Source organism: Cervus elaphus, chromosome 20, assembly GCF_910594005.1.
Source record: "Cervus elaphus chromosome 20, mCerEla1.1, whole genome shotgun sequence".
Classification (NCBI taxonomy): domain Eukaryota; kingdom Metazoa; phylum Chordata; class Mammalia; order Artiodactyla; family Cervidae; genus Cervus; species Cervus elaphus.
The window spans coordinates 72,944,499-72,958,567 of NC_057834.1; the positions used below are offsets into that span (position 1 = coordinate 72,944,499).

At 39.2% G+C, this 14,069-nt stretch overlaps 1 protein-coding gene across 1 annotated transcript in view; it reads right to left on the reverse strand.

The window, feature by feature from the left end:
- CCDC18 (coiled-coil domain containing 18) overlaps positions 1-14,069 on the reverse strand; it is a 154,073-nt gene that overhangs the window by 19,468 nt on the left and 120,536 nt on the right. The window lies entirely within an intron of this gene.

The window sequence follows — 14,069 nt, forward strand, 5'->3', positions numbered from 1 at the left end:
TTGCAGTAGTCTAAGTGATAATGGAGATAGAAATAATACACATGGGAATAGGAGGCCTAAAAAATTGAGACAGATTTGGCGTCTAATCAGATGTGAAAAGAGAGAGAGAGAATTATCATCAATTTTATTAGGTATAGAATGGCACTAGAATTATGTAGAAGGCTGTCTTTTTTTTTTTTACAGATATATACTGAAATATTAAGGATTTGCCATCATGATATCTATAGTTTACTTGAAATGTTTTAGCAAAAAATATAGAACAAACAAATATGGAAAAATATTAATAATGGTTAAATCCAAATGACTGATAAGTGTTGGTTTATTATACTGTCTTCTCTGCTTTTCTAATGTTTGGAAGGCTTACTCGTAAAAACTAAAACAAACAAATAAACATCAAATGTATGAATTGTCTTCTATATTCTAGGCTCTGTCTTATGGGCTTGTGAACATCAGCAAATAGAACAGACCAAAATCACTGCCCTTAAGGAGCTTACACTGTAGCAGAAGGAGACAGAAAATGAATAATAAACAAAATAAATAAGAGATGCAAAGTACCATGGAAAGGAAGAACAGGCTTAGGAAGATGGGGAGTGCAAAGATGGGGAGCAAGTACAGTTTGAAACATGGTGGCCAAGGTCAGCATTATGGAAAAGAGACAACTGAAAAAAGACTTGAGGGATGGGAGGGAGTTGTTCTATGTATATCTGAAAAGAGCATTTGAGACCAAGAAAACACGTGCAATTGTACCTGACATGTTCACTTTCTAAGAACAGCAAGAAGCCCAGTGAGACTGAAGTAGAGTGAGCCAGCAAGGGAGCAGGAGAGAAAATCAGGGAAGTGGGCCAGTGAGAAGAATTTAGCTTTTATCGTGAATGAAACAGAGAGTTGCCAGAATTCTCAATCAGAGAAATGACTGAGCTGAATTCTATTTTTAAAGGTCACTGTAGCTGCTGTGAGAAGGGACAGTAGGGAGAGTGAGGATGAAATCAAGGACACAAGTTCAGTGACAGCTGTGGAAATCCAAGGTCTTCTGAGTCAGCATTGTGAAACTAAATACGAAACTAAATACGAAAACTGTAAATGTCCTCAGAGAAAATGGGAAAAACTAAGTGCCTTGGCATAGTTAAAGCTTTCTTAGGCAGGACATGTAAGCAACTAATCCTAAATCAAAAATCTGATGTATTACTTTATCAAAATTCAAGATTTTAGTTCATTAAAATATATCATGAAGAAAGTAAAAAGGGAAGCTATAAACCAGGAGAAAATATTCATAATACATATTTCTTGGGCCTCCCTAGTGGCTCGGGCAGTAAAGAATCTGCTTGCAACACAAGAGACCTGGGTTCGATCCCTGGGTTGGGAAGATGCCCTGGAGAAGGGAATGGCAACCCACTCCAGTATTCTTGCCTAGAGAATCCCATGGACAGAGGAGCCTGGAGAGCAACAGGTCATGGGGTCACAAAGAGTCAGACAGGACACAGCAGCTAACATTTTCACTTTCACATATATCTTAAAAAGGAGTGATATTCAGAATCCCACAATTCAACAATAATAAGTAAAACAAAACTATAAATATAGGCAAAAATTTAAACCATTATTTCATAAAGAAGATATTCAAATGGCTATCTACTCTGAAAATGCGCTTGCTCAATATCATTTGTCATCAGAAAAATTAAAGTTAAAACCACAGTGAGATACCACTAAACACCCACCAGAATGACTAACACAAAAAGACTGGCTCCACCACTGTCTCTGAAAGTTGTCCAACCCTTCAGCACAGTAGTTCACAGGGAGTCTGAGGAGACAAGCTAGTGGAGCAGGAGGGAGGCCTGACCTGCTCCATTAATATGTTGTGGTGAGAATGTGGAACAGCTGGAACTAGAGTACCATGCTGCTGGGAGTGTTGAAGTGGTTCAACTGCTTTGGAAAACTGTTTGGCAGGTTTTTTTAATAGAGTTAAACATACACCTACCTTATGACCCAATAATTCCATTTCCAGACACCCCAAGGAAAAGCATGTTATCAAAAAGGCAAATGTTAAGAGTAGATTCATTAAAATGAATACAACCTACTCCATCAACAGAATGAGGAAACAACTGCAGTATTTTCACACATAAGAACAAATACTTATACATGCAACAACATGGATGGGTCAAAAACCAGGTGAGTAAACTTCCTGGCCCAGTGGTTAAGAGTCCACCTGCCGATATAGGGGACACTGGTTCAGTCTCTGGTCCGAGAAGACTCTGTACGTCATAGGGCAACTAGGCCCATGTACCACAACTACTGCAAGAAGATCAAACCAGTTCAATCCTAAAGGAAATCAGTCCTGAACATTCATTGGAAGGACTGATGCTGAAGCTTTTGAGTTTGCTCCAATACTTTGGCCACCTGGTACAAAGAACTGACTCACTGGAAAAGACCCTGATATTGGAAAAGATTGAAGGCAGGAGATGAAGGGGATGACAGAGGAGAAGATGGTTGGATGGCATCATCAACTCAATGGACATGTGTTTGAGCAAGCTCTGGGAGTTGGTGATGGGCAGGGAAGCCTGGTGTGCTACAGTCCATGGGGTCACAAAGAGTAGGACATGACTGAGTGACTGAACTGAACTGAACCACAACTACTGAAGCCTGAATTCCCATAGTGTTTCAGTCTTATTAGACCCTGGCTAAAAAGATTAAGGATTGAGGGAGATAATTAGTAGGTTAAAGAAGAGAATTCTGTATATAAGATAATCTAGTGCCCTCCTACAGGAAAAATAAAATGAAAAAAAACTTGATATGTGTTTCAGCTGATCCAAAGTATGTTTGTTTATTTGTTGTATCTTTGATAAGCAGGAAAAATATTTCTTTATACAGAAGAGACACAGAGTAATTCTTCCTTTCCCCCTTGACCCAGTCTTCACATAGTGGTTGAGGACTAATTCAGCAAGCATTTCAACAAGAAACAAGTTCCCATGAGTGAGGATTGAGGTAGAGAACAAAACCAGTAGGGTTTATGACAGTCTTGGTCAAAAATAAAGTGCGAGAGCCCTATCAGAAGAGAGGCCACATCTATTTCATCCTCCACCATATCCTCTGTAACCTGCTCAATGCCTGGTCATTTAAAAGACACAGATGAGGCAAAATGGCCAAGAGCTTGGTCAGATGGGAATGGTAAGGCTGAAACATCTTTTCAGAAGGATTTAAGACCTAATCAGTGGAAAGTTGGGATAAGCCTTACTTAGTTGGCGAAATTTACAGGCAGAGGTTATAGCCCAGGTGAGGTCTACATTTGGGCCTCAGAGCTCCAGAGTTAGCTCCCAGTGGGTCTTTCTGCTCAGACTCTAGGCCTTTTATTTAGAGATGCTCAGACCTGCCCCTGTGGAACTAGGTGGGACCAGAGGGTTTGTATAAGTCACAATCACTCCTGCTCTTGATAGAGGGTTAAATCAAGTGCAGAATGATCTCTTTTAGCCTCAGAAGTTTCTATATTAGAATGATACTAACAACTGGATCAATGACCAAATTTTGATACATCATCAGGGCATCCTCAAAGAATATTGAGAAGAAAGTTACTCAGTTGCTAAATTTAGGAGACATAGTTTTGGAGCCTTTTTCCATTTTAAAAAACCAAAGTATAGTCAATGTACAATATAAGTTATAGGTATACAATATAGTGATTCACAATTTTTAAAGGTTATGCTCCATCTATAGTTGTTACTAAACACTGGCTATATTCCCTGTGTTGTACAATATATCCTTGTGGCTTATTTGATACATGCATGTGTACGTGCAAAGTCGCTTCAGTCATGTCCGACTCTGCAACCCTGTGGACTGTAGCCTGCCAGGCTCCTCTGTCCATGGGATTCTCCAGGAGGAAAATTACTGGAGTGGGTTGCCATTTCCTTCTCCAGGGGATCTTCCCAACCCAGGGATCGAACCTGTATCTCCTGTGGCTCCTGCATTGCAGGTGGATTCTTTACAGTGAGCCACCAGGGAAGCCCTTATTTTATACATAATAGTTTTTAACTCTTAATCTCTTACCTTTAGGGGGTCCCCCAATGGCTCAGACGGTAAAGAATCTGCCTGCAATGGAGAAGACTTGGGTTCGATCTGTGGGTCAGGAAGATCCCCTGGAGAAGGGAATGGCTACCCTCTCCAGTATTCTTGCCTGGAGAATTCCATTGACAGAGGAGCCTGGCCGGCTTCAGTCCATGGGGTCGCAAAAGAGTCAGATGTGACTGAGTGACTAACACTTTCACCTTTCACCCATACCTTTATCTTGTCTCTCCCTGCTTCCCTCTGCCCACTGGTAACCACTGGTTTATCCTCTAGATCTGTAAGTCTGCTTCTTTTTTGTTATATTCACTAGTTTGCTATAATTTTTATATTCCACATATTGGTGATAACCTACAGTATTTGTCTTTCTCTGTCTGACTTACTACACCAAGCATAATACCCTCCAAGTCCACTCATGTTCCTGTAAATGGCAAATTTTCATTCTTTTTTTTTTTGTAGCCAAGTAGTATTCCACTGTATGTATATACCACATTATCTTCATCCATTTATCTGTTGATGGACACTTAGGCTATTTCCATGTCTTGGCAATTGTAAATAATGCTGCTATGAACCTTGGCCGACTCATAGAAAAAGACCTTGATGCTGGGAAAGATTGAGGGCAGGAGGAGAAGGGGGCAACAGAGGATGAGATGGTTGGATGGCATCACCAAATCAATGGACATGAGTTTGAGCAAACTCGGGGAGATAGTGAAGGACAGGGAAGCCTGGAGTGCTGCAGTCCATAGGGTTGCAACCAAACAACAACAAAAATGAATCTTGGTGTGCATATATCTTCTCAAATTAGTGTTCTGGGTTTTTATATATATATATTATATATCTCCAGGACTGGAATTACTGGGTCATATAGTAGGGCTTCCTTGGTGGTTCAGCTGGTAAAGAATCCACCTGCAGTGCAGGAGACCTGGGTTTGATTCCTGGGTTGGGAAGATCCCCTGGAGAAGGGAAAGGCTACCCACTCCAGTATTCTGGCCTGGAGAATTCCAAGGACTGTATAGTCCATGGGGTCACAAAGAGTTGGACACGACTGCGCAACTTTCACTTTCACAGTAGTTCTAGTTTTAGTTTTCTGAGAAACCTCCATACTGTTTTCCACAGTGGCTGCCCCAATGTACATTCCTACCAACAGTGTACAAGGGCTTCCTCTCACCACAACTTCACAGGAAACATAGTTTTAAATGGCCACTCTATCCAGAGCTCCTTATTGGCACTAGACTGTGCCACCCCTTAACTATCACCTCACCTCTGCCGTTACTGGTTGGACCTGCCCTAAACTGGGCCCATCAGATTCCCTCTCCCTGGAATATGGAATTGGTGGCAGGGAAATCTCTGAGGATAGGGCACAAATTGAGTGCATTACCTTTTGGGGATAAGAAATGTTATTTAAAAAAAAACTTTATTGGAGTATACTTGATTTATGTCTTGTGTTCGTTTCTGCTATACAGAAAAGTGAATCCGTTATACATAGACATAAATCCACACTTTTTTAGATTCTTTTCCCATATAGGTCACTAAAAAATATTGAGTAATGTTCCCTGTGCTATACAGTAGATCCTTATCAGTTATCTATTTTATATATAGCAGTGTGTGTATGTCTCAATTTATTTGCTCCCCCATTCCCCTTGGTAACCATAAGTTTTTTTTCTACATCTGTGTTTCTATTAATAAGAAATGTTTTAAGCACTTTACAGAAACTGTCAATAATTTTCCATCTGAGATGAAATATCATAAATTGGCATAGATCTAGGATACTTTTAGGTTATTCGTCAATTCTTTAGATAAGTTCAACTGTGAAATACAGTAAATACCATTAATTGAGGTTTAGTTGAGCCACAGAAGGAAGAATGAAAAAATGATCTTCTTTCTTTCCTCCTTGGTAACCAGAAGTTTATTTTCTTGTCTATTTATATCATTTTTTTAAGAGTCCATATATAAGCGATATCATACAATATTTGTTTCCCTCTGTCTGGCTTACTTCACTTAGCATGATAATCTCCAGGCCCATCCATGTTGCTGCAAATGGCATTATTTCTTTTTTATGACGGAATAATGTTTCCCAGGTGGCTCAGTGCTTGATCCCTTAGTTGGGAAGATCCTCTGGAGTAGGAAATGGCAACCCACTCCAGTATTCTGGCCTGGAAAATTCCATGGACAGAAGAGCCTTGTGGGCTACAGTCCGTGGGGTTGCCAGGAGATGAACGCGACTGTGTGACTGAGCTCACACACGCACCATTGACACATCCCGATGCCATGCTCGTAGGAAGTGCTCATGAGCTGAGCTGAGACTGCTCCATTATATTTACGCACACATACACACACAATGGAATGTTACCCAGCCATAAAGAATGAAATTTTGTCATTTGAAACAATATGAATGAACTTGGAGGGCACTTTACTAAGTGAAATAAGTCAGACAGAGAAAAACAAATACCATATATCACTTATATGTGGGATCTAAACATATAACAAACCAGTGAATAGAACAAAAAAGAAGCAGATTCGCAGATACAGAGAACGAATTAGATGTTTACCAGTGGGGAGGGGGGAGGAGGACTGGCAGTATAGGGGCATGGGACTTAAAAAGAGAGTTATTATGGGATTACATGAAATCATGTTTGTGAAACCTTTGAAAATTGTAAAGCACTATAGAACTTAAAGAATCTTTCATTCAATAAAAGGGAGTTTTAAAAAATTGAATAATAAAAATGCAATCTTACATTTTCAAGGTATACAGAAAGTATCCAGCACTTAGGTAGCTACTTATCTTCATGGATCATTTCCTTGGTTCATCATCTCTGTCACAGTTCATATCACTGAAGGTTATCATATGCTGGCTTGCATGCCTTCCCATTCATTCATCGATGCATTTAGTAATTGTTTATTAAGCATCTCTATATACCAGACACTGGGGATGTAGGGTGAGTAAAACGCTTGAGAGTCCTTCTGTTTGTCTCACATTCTGGTGAGAACAGAAACCAAAACAATGTGGACAAATAAATACTTTCAGGTGATGCTAAGTCTTGTGAAAAAATAAAATGGTGATGAGTATAGAGTTACTTTGGGGATAGGCAGTGGGTGGGCAGAATACTTGGATAGAGTATGAAGGGATATGAGGAGACAACATCTGCACTGACAAGTCTAGGAAGTGAGTAATGAGAGGGAGTCAGCCACGGTAAGAGAGCTGTGGGAGAGTGTTCCAGGCATAGGGAACAGCAAGGGCTAAACCTTGAGACAGAAATGCATTTGGCATTAAACAAGGGCTATAAAGCAGGTCCATGTGGTCACAGTGCGTGAACAAGCTAAGAGTGGGAGCAGAGGAGTCCAGAAATTTTTGCAGGTCTCAGAGGCTTTGGAAAGAACTTCAGTTTATTCTAATGGTAATGGGAAGTTATCAGAGAGTTTTCTCTCACTTCATCTTCTCACCACCAGACACTTGTACTCCCTCCTTTCACAATGAAGAAGCATACCCTGCCATCTCTAGGGCTCTGGATTGCATGCCTAACTAGTTGAAGATTAACTCCTGCCATGGTCTGTTCTACTCCATGCCTTAGTATTATCCTCAAGTAAACTCTTCCTAGACCCCACATCCTCGCCAGCTTATGCCCTTTTTTTTCCACATTGAAACGTAGGGAGGGGGTACAAGTGTTTGGTGGTGAGGACAGTGATGTGATTAACCTTTAAAGCCTTTCTGGCTTCTCTAGTGGTGGGCAATAAGGTAAACTCAGAGGAAGAACAGATGGCCATTGCAGTCATCTAGGCAAGAGATGAGGATGGCTTGGATCAAGGTGGTGGCAGTCATGGTGGTGAGAATTTTGAGTCGGGTTCCACTTTGCAGATAAGACTAAGAAGAATTGCTGATGGATTGGATGGGGGTGGTGAGAAGAAGCACTGGGTGAGTGGGGATGTTTTATCCAAGATGGAGAAGATTGTGATAGAAAAAAAACTCTGGAGGGAGATTAACAATCTGTTTTGGTCTTGTTAGAGTTCAGATGTGCTAAGAGACACAAGCGGAGGTGTGAGAAGGCAGCTAGATATTCAGGTATGGAGATCTAAGGAGAAAACAGTCAGACATGTAATTCTAATTCATCAGCATACAGATTGTATTTAAAGCAATGAGACTAGATGTACCTACTTATGGAGTGAGTTTAAGTCCAGAAGAAAAGAAGCCCTAGAACTGAGGCCCAGGGCACTTTAATTTTGGAGGTGAGTAAAGGAAGGAAGAGGTGGCCCAGAAGCAACTCCACTGATACAGAAAGAAAACTGAGAGCACGTGGCTGAAGCTAACAGTAGACTGTGTGTCAAATCGGAGGAAATGTTTGTAGCTGCCAAATCCAGCAGAGAGGTCAAATTAGAGAGGACTGAGGACTAACACTGAAATTGGCAAGGTAAAGTCTGTCACTGGTGACAGATTTGACAACGGTCATTTCCACAAATGCAACGAGCATAAGATTGGAAGGGATTGAACAGAGAAAGAGAATTGAGGAAGTGAAGACGGCAAGTATAAGCAACTATGGATAAGTTTCACTGTGAAAAAAAGGGCATACGTTGGCGAGGATATGGTTCTAGGGAGAGTTTACTTGAGATTACCAAGGCACGAAGTAAAACAGATCATGGCAGGCGTTAATCTTCAACTAGGCAGGTATGCAATCCAGCACCCTAGAGACGACAGGATATGCTTCTTCATTGTGAAAGGAGGGAGTGCAAGTGTCTGGTGGTGAGAAGATGAAGTTAATTATTGCCTGATAACTTCTGTTCCTTCAGTGAAGTGTAAAATGAGATCACCAGCTGAGGGGGAAGATGAAGTGTAGGAGGTTTAAGGAGACAGGAGATGTAAAATAAACAACTTGGAGAGTCAGAAGCAATGTCATATTCATATTTGATTCCTAGCATAGTGCCTGGCACATTATAGGCATATTGAAAAGTAACTGAAGTCAGAATCAGAAAAGAAAGGAAGAACTATTATATGCATTGAAAACCTACATCTCAATAATAAAAGTGATGTTTCTGTAAAGTACTTTCACTTACAAATGGTATAGAGTCTGCTTGAATTTATTCTATAAATCTATAGAGAAAGAAAGCATCGTTTTAAAAGGTAATTTAGGATAAGATTACTACTTTACACTTTATTCATTAGAAATCTTTCCCATTATACTAGTCTTTTCCAGGGTGAAGGGATTCTGTCTTTTCATCTTTGTATTCTCAGGACATATATAAAACAGTGCCTGGCGTGAAGTACACAATAATGCTTTTAAAAAATAAACAAATGACTATTTGGAATGACTAATTCCAAGAGGATTTGTAAACTGAAATGGAAGACTACCAAAATAATAAGTTATTTAAATAAATAAATTTAAATAAATAAAATTATTTAAATAAAGTATTTAAAAATAGGGATGAAAAGTCATAGTGGATTATAAAATCAAATGGATGCTTAGGGATATTTTGAGAGAGCCACAATATGCAATATACTTTCCCACAAAACTTTCTTTGTGACATTATTTCAAAAATAACTGATCTAAATGGATTTTTGGTCTCATCAATGTGGTAACTCCTATATTTTCTTGAGTTTACAGGCTCTTTGATCTTTTCTCTGTAATGGGAATGGATTTTGTCTTATTTAGCTAACATTGTGCACTGTTGTGAACCACATTCCCAGATGCTTCAGAGCCACCCACCTTGCTTACTCTTTTTCTCTAGAAAGACCTGGAGAGATTTCTTTTCTGTCTGGATGATGAGGTACAACAGTCACCCGCATCTGCTATGGAAGACCAGCCCCAGAGGAAGCTCCACCAGTCAGGCAGCATGTGGCTCCACATCACGCCTGGGTTAGACTGTTCTTACTTCTAGAGTGTTGAAAGCACAACTTCCCCATTTCTTGTAACATTGCTTTCAGGGGTAAGGTATTCGAAAAATTAAACATAAACAGGAAAACAGAATTGGGAATATATGAGGGAAGGAGAGGAAAGGTAGAAAAATAGAAACAGAGAAAGGGGGAAAAGAAATCGGACCACTTTAAAGTCAGTTATTATAATTACAGCCATTCAGTTGAGCAACACAATAATATGATAAACTTTACAGCTGAGGCGGAAAATCATGACAGAGGGGGAGACAAAGAAAAGTTGAGAAAGAAATCCAACTCTGAACTGGTCATTTTGCCCAGCAGTGAGGGACATAGAAGGTATTTTTATGCTGGGGAGAAATATACGTGTGCCATAACTGTCTCTGCCTTCATGTTTATACATCAGTACAGATCACAAAGGATGGATAATATAAACACATTAACTAAGACCTTTACCAAGAAGACTTGACTTTTCGGACCTAGAAATTGATTAGAACAGGGAAGGAGGACCCATTTCTCAGTCCTTGTGTAAGTGGCTGGCTCCCTCTATTGGCTGCTGAGATTCCCTGTATGTGGATCCTAAAAAGCACTTTTCAGGAAAAGACTCAGGGAAACAATAACTAAAAATTTTAGGAAAAAACAAAAACACTTTGTTTTAATGTCTTGACACAGAATTTTTTGAGGGTGCTCTGACAGCAAAACTAAAATTGGGAAAGATACAATATTTTTCTGTGAGACAATTAAATTACTGAAAATAATCTAAGTCTTTGACAAAAATGAAATGGCAATGAACAAAACAACAGCAATTAGTCCTTTCCAGGGAGGGTTTCTACACATCTATAAATGAAGCCGTAAGAATGGATGAGGCATTCAGATAAGTACATCATAAAGAATAGGTCCAAGGAAATCACAACATCTAAGCTGTGAGGGAGCCCAAGACGAATTATCAAAGAAACAGGAGGTCCTTAGACAATGGTATTGGAGAAGATCAGAGACAAGAGACCATCAAGCCATGGTAGTGGTCAGTGTTAAATGTGAAAGAAAGAAAAAAAGCAGACTGTGATTAAAAACTAGCTATTGTGGGGACTGTGGGCAAAATGGCAGAGTAGAAAGACCCTGAAATCACCTCCTCCCCCGGGCAAACCAAAATCATAACTGCTTACAGAGCAACTATCTATGAGAACAACATGAAGACTGCCAGAAAAGATGAATACAACTAAAGATATTAAGAAGGAACTACAATGAGATGGGTAGGAGAGGTAGAGATGTAGTATATTCAGGACCACACCCCCAAGTCAACAACACCCCAACTGGAAGGAATTTCACAATCATAGAGGTCCTCCCCAAGGAGTAATAAGTCTAAGCCCCACTTCAGGATCCCTATAATGGAGGTCAAGTACTGAGAAGATAAGCCCTCAGAATGTCTGGCTTTGAAAACCAGGCAAGAGAAATGAGAAAAAATAAACAAATGGAACTAAATAAAACTAAAAATCTTTTGCACAGCAAAAGAAACTATCAACAAAGCAAAAGGATATTTGCAAACACTGTATCTGATAGGGGTTAATATTGAAAGCATACAAAGAACTCAAACAACTCAACATCAAAGAAAAAACAAACAACCTGATTTAAAAATAGGCAGAGGACCTGAATAGACATCTTTCCAAAGAAGCTGGCCAACAGACACATATGTCTGATATATGTTGTACAGCCGAACTTAACATTGTAAAGCAATTATACTCCAATAAAAAAAATACTTTAAAAAAAAAATAAAATAAAGAAAAAAAAAAAAAAAAGATGCCACTATCACTAATCGTCAGAGAAATGCAAATCAAAACATGGTGAGATATCACCTCATACCGGTCAGAACAGCCATCATCAAAAAGACAACAAATAACAAGCGTTAGCAATGATGTTTGGCCACCTGATGCGAAGAACCGACTCACTGGAAAAGACCCCGATGCTGGGAGAGATTGAAGGCGGGAGGAGAAGGGGACGGCAGAGGATGAGACGGTCGTATGGTATCACCGACGCGATGGACCTGAGTTTGAGTAGGCTCCGGGAGTTGGTGACAGACAGGGAAGCCTGATGTGCTGCAGTCCAAGGGGTCGCAAAGAGTCAGACACAACTGAGCGACTGAAGTGACTGAACTGAGCGATGATGTGGGAAAAGAGAACCCTTGTACTGTTAGTGGAATTGTAAATTAGTGCAACACATACGGAAAACAGTATAGAAGTTTCTTAAAAATATAAAAATAGATGTGCCATATGACCCAGAAATTTTACTTCTGTATTTTTATCAAAAGAAATAGAAAACACTAATTAGAAAAGACACATGTACCCCAATATTCATTGCAGCAGTTTTTACAATAGCCAACATATGGAAACAAGCTAAATGTCCACTGATAGATGAATGCATAAAAATATGTTGTATATATAACATTACATATATATGTATCTCTTATATACAATGAAATATTACTCAGCCAAACCAAAAAAAGAGTGAAATCTTGCCATTTTGACAACATGATGGATCTAGAGAGTACTATGGTAAGTGAAATAGGTCAGAGAAAGACAAATACCTTACATTCTCATGAATATGTGAAAATCTTAAAAAAACAAAGCAAACATACAAAGTGAAAACAGACTCAGATACAGAGCATAATGGGTGGTAGGGCAAAGGCGGGTATATGGGAGAATACTGGTGAATTACAAACCTCCAGTTATAAAGTAAACAAACCACAGGGATAAGGAATATGGTCATAATATTGCAATAACTTTGTATGGGGATAGATGGTTACTAGATTTACTGTGGTGATCATTCCATAATGTATGCAAGTGTCATAGTGATTTGACACCTGAAAATAACATGATATTGTACATCAACTATATTTCATTAATAATTATTTAAAATTTCTATGCTCAGAAAAGAAGGCTAGAAGGATATAAAACAACACGTTAAATGTGATCTTTGGGTGACAGAAAAACAAACAGCCATTGTGCAATGAATTCAAAGGTTAAAACAAGTACCATTCAAAATAGGTAAGCAATACTGATCAGGGTAATACAATATAGCTAAAATGAAACGTAAAAGTGTGTCAATCTTTTTTTTATCTTACTAGAATTTAGATATATCAAATACTGTTTGCATGGCCTTATTACACACACACACACACACACACACACACACTTTTCCGGTAAAAGAATTTGATCTGGATTCTCATTAAATAGCTTTTATTTCAACATGAGGAAATGGCTTATTGAGCTCTCTAGTCAAGGGGAAATGACTTGAACTAAAAGCTTTCTGTCTTCTCCTAACTACTTTAGACAGTGTCTGTTGTAAAATGCTGACGCTATTAACTTCTCAAATGAATCATAATACTTGAGGATATCCAAATTTAATGAGGTAAATAGAACTATGGCTAGACTACAAAATTATTATTGAGAAATACGTTTAAAGCACTAAACATTTCCCTGATTTGGTTATTCGGTTAAAATGATCCTACTGTTGTACCACTTCGATTTAGTCCATTTATTTATTTATTTATTTTTAAATGTTTTATTTTTTTTTATGGTGCATTTTTTTTCATTTATTTTTATTAGTTGGAGGCTAATTACTTTACAATATTGTAGTGGTTTTTGTCATACATTGACATGAATCAACCATGGATTTACATGTATTCCCCATCCCGATCCCCCCTCCCACCTCCCTCTCCACCCGATTCCTCTGGGTCTTCCCAGTGCACCAGCCCTGAGCACTTGTCTCATGCATCCAACCTGGGCTGGTGATCTGTTTCACCCTAGATAATATACATCGTTCGATGCTGTTCTCTCGAAACATCCCACCCTCGCCTTCTCCCACAGAGTCCAAAATTCTGTTCTGTATATCTGTGTCTCTTTTCCTGTTTTGCATATAGGGTTATCGTTACCATCTTTCTAAATTCCATATATATGCGTTAGTATACTGTATTGGAGAATGGCGTGGAGATTTCTTAAAAAACTGGAAATAGAACTGCCATATGACCCAGCAATCCCACTCCTGGGCATACACACCAAGGAAACTAGATCTGAAAGAGACACATGTACCCCAATGTTCATTGCAGCACTGTTTATAATAGCCAGGACATGCAAGCAACCTAGATGCCCATCAGCAGATGAATGGATAAGGAAGC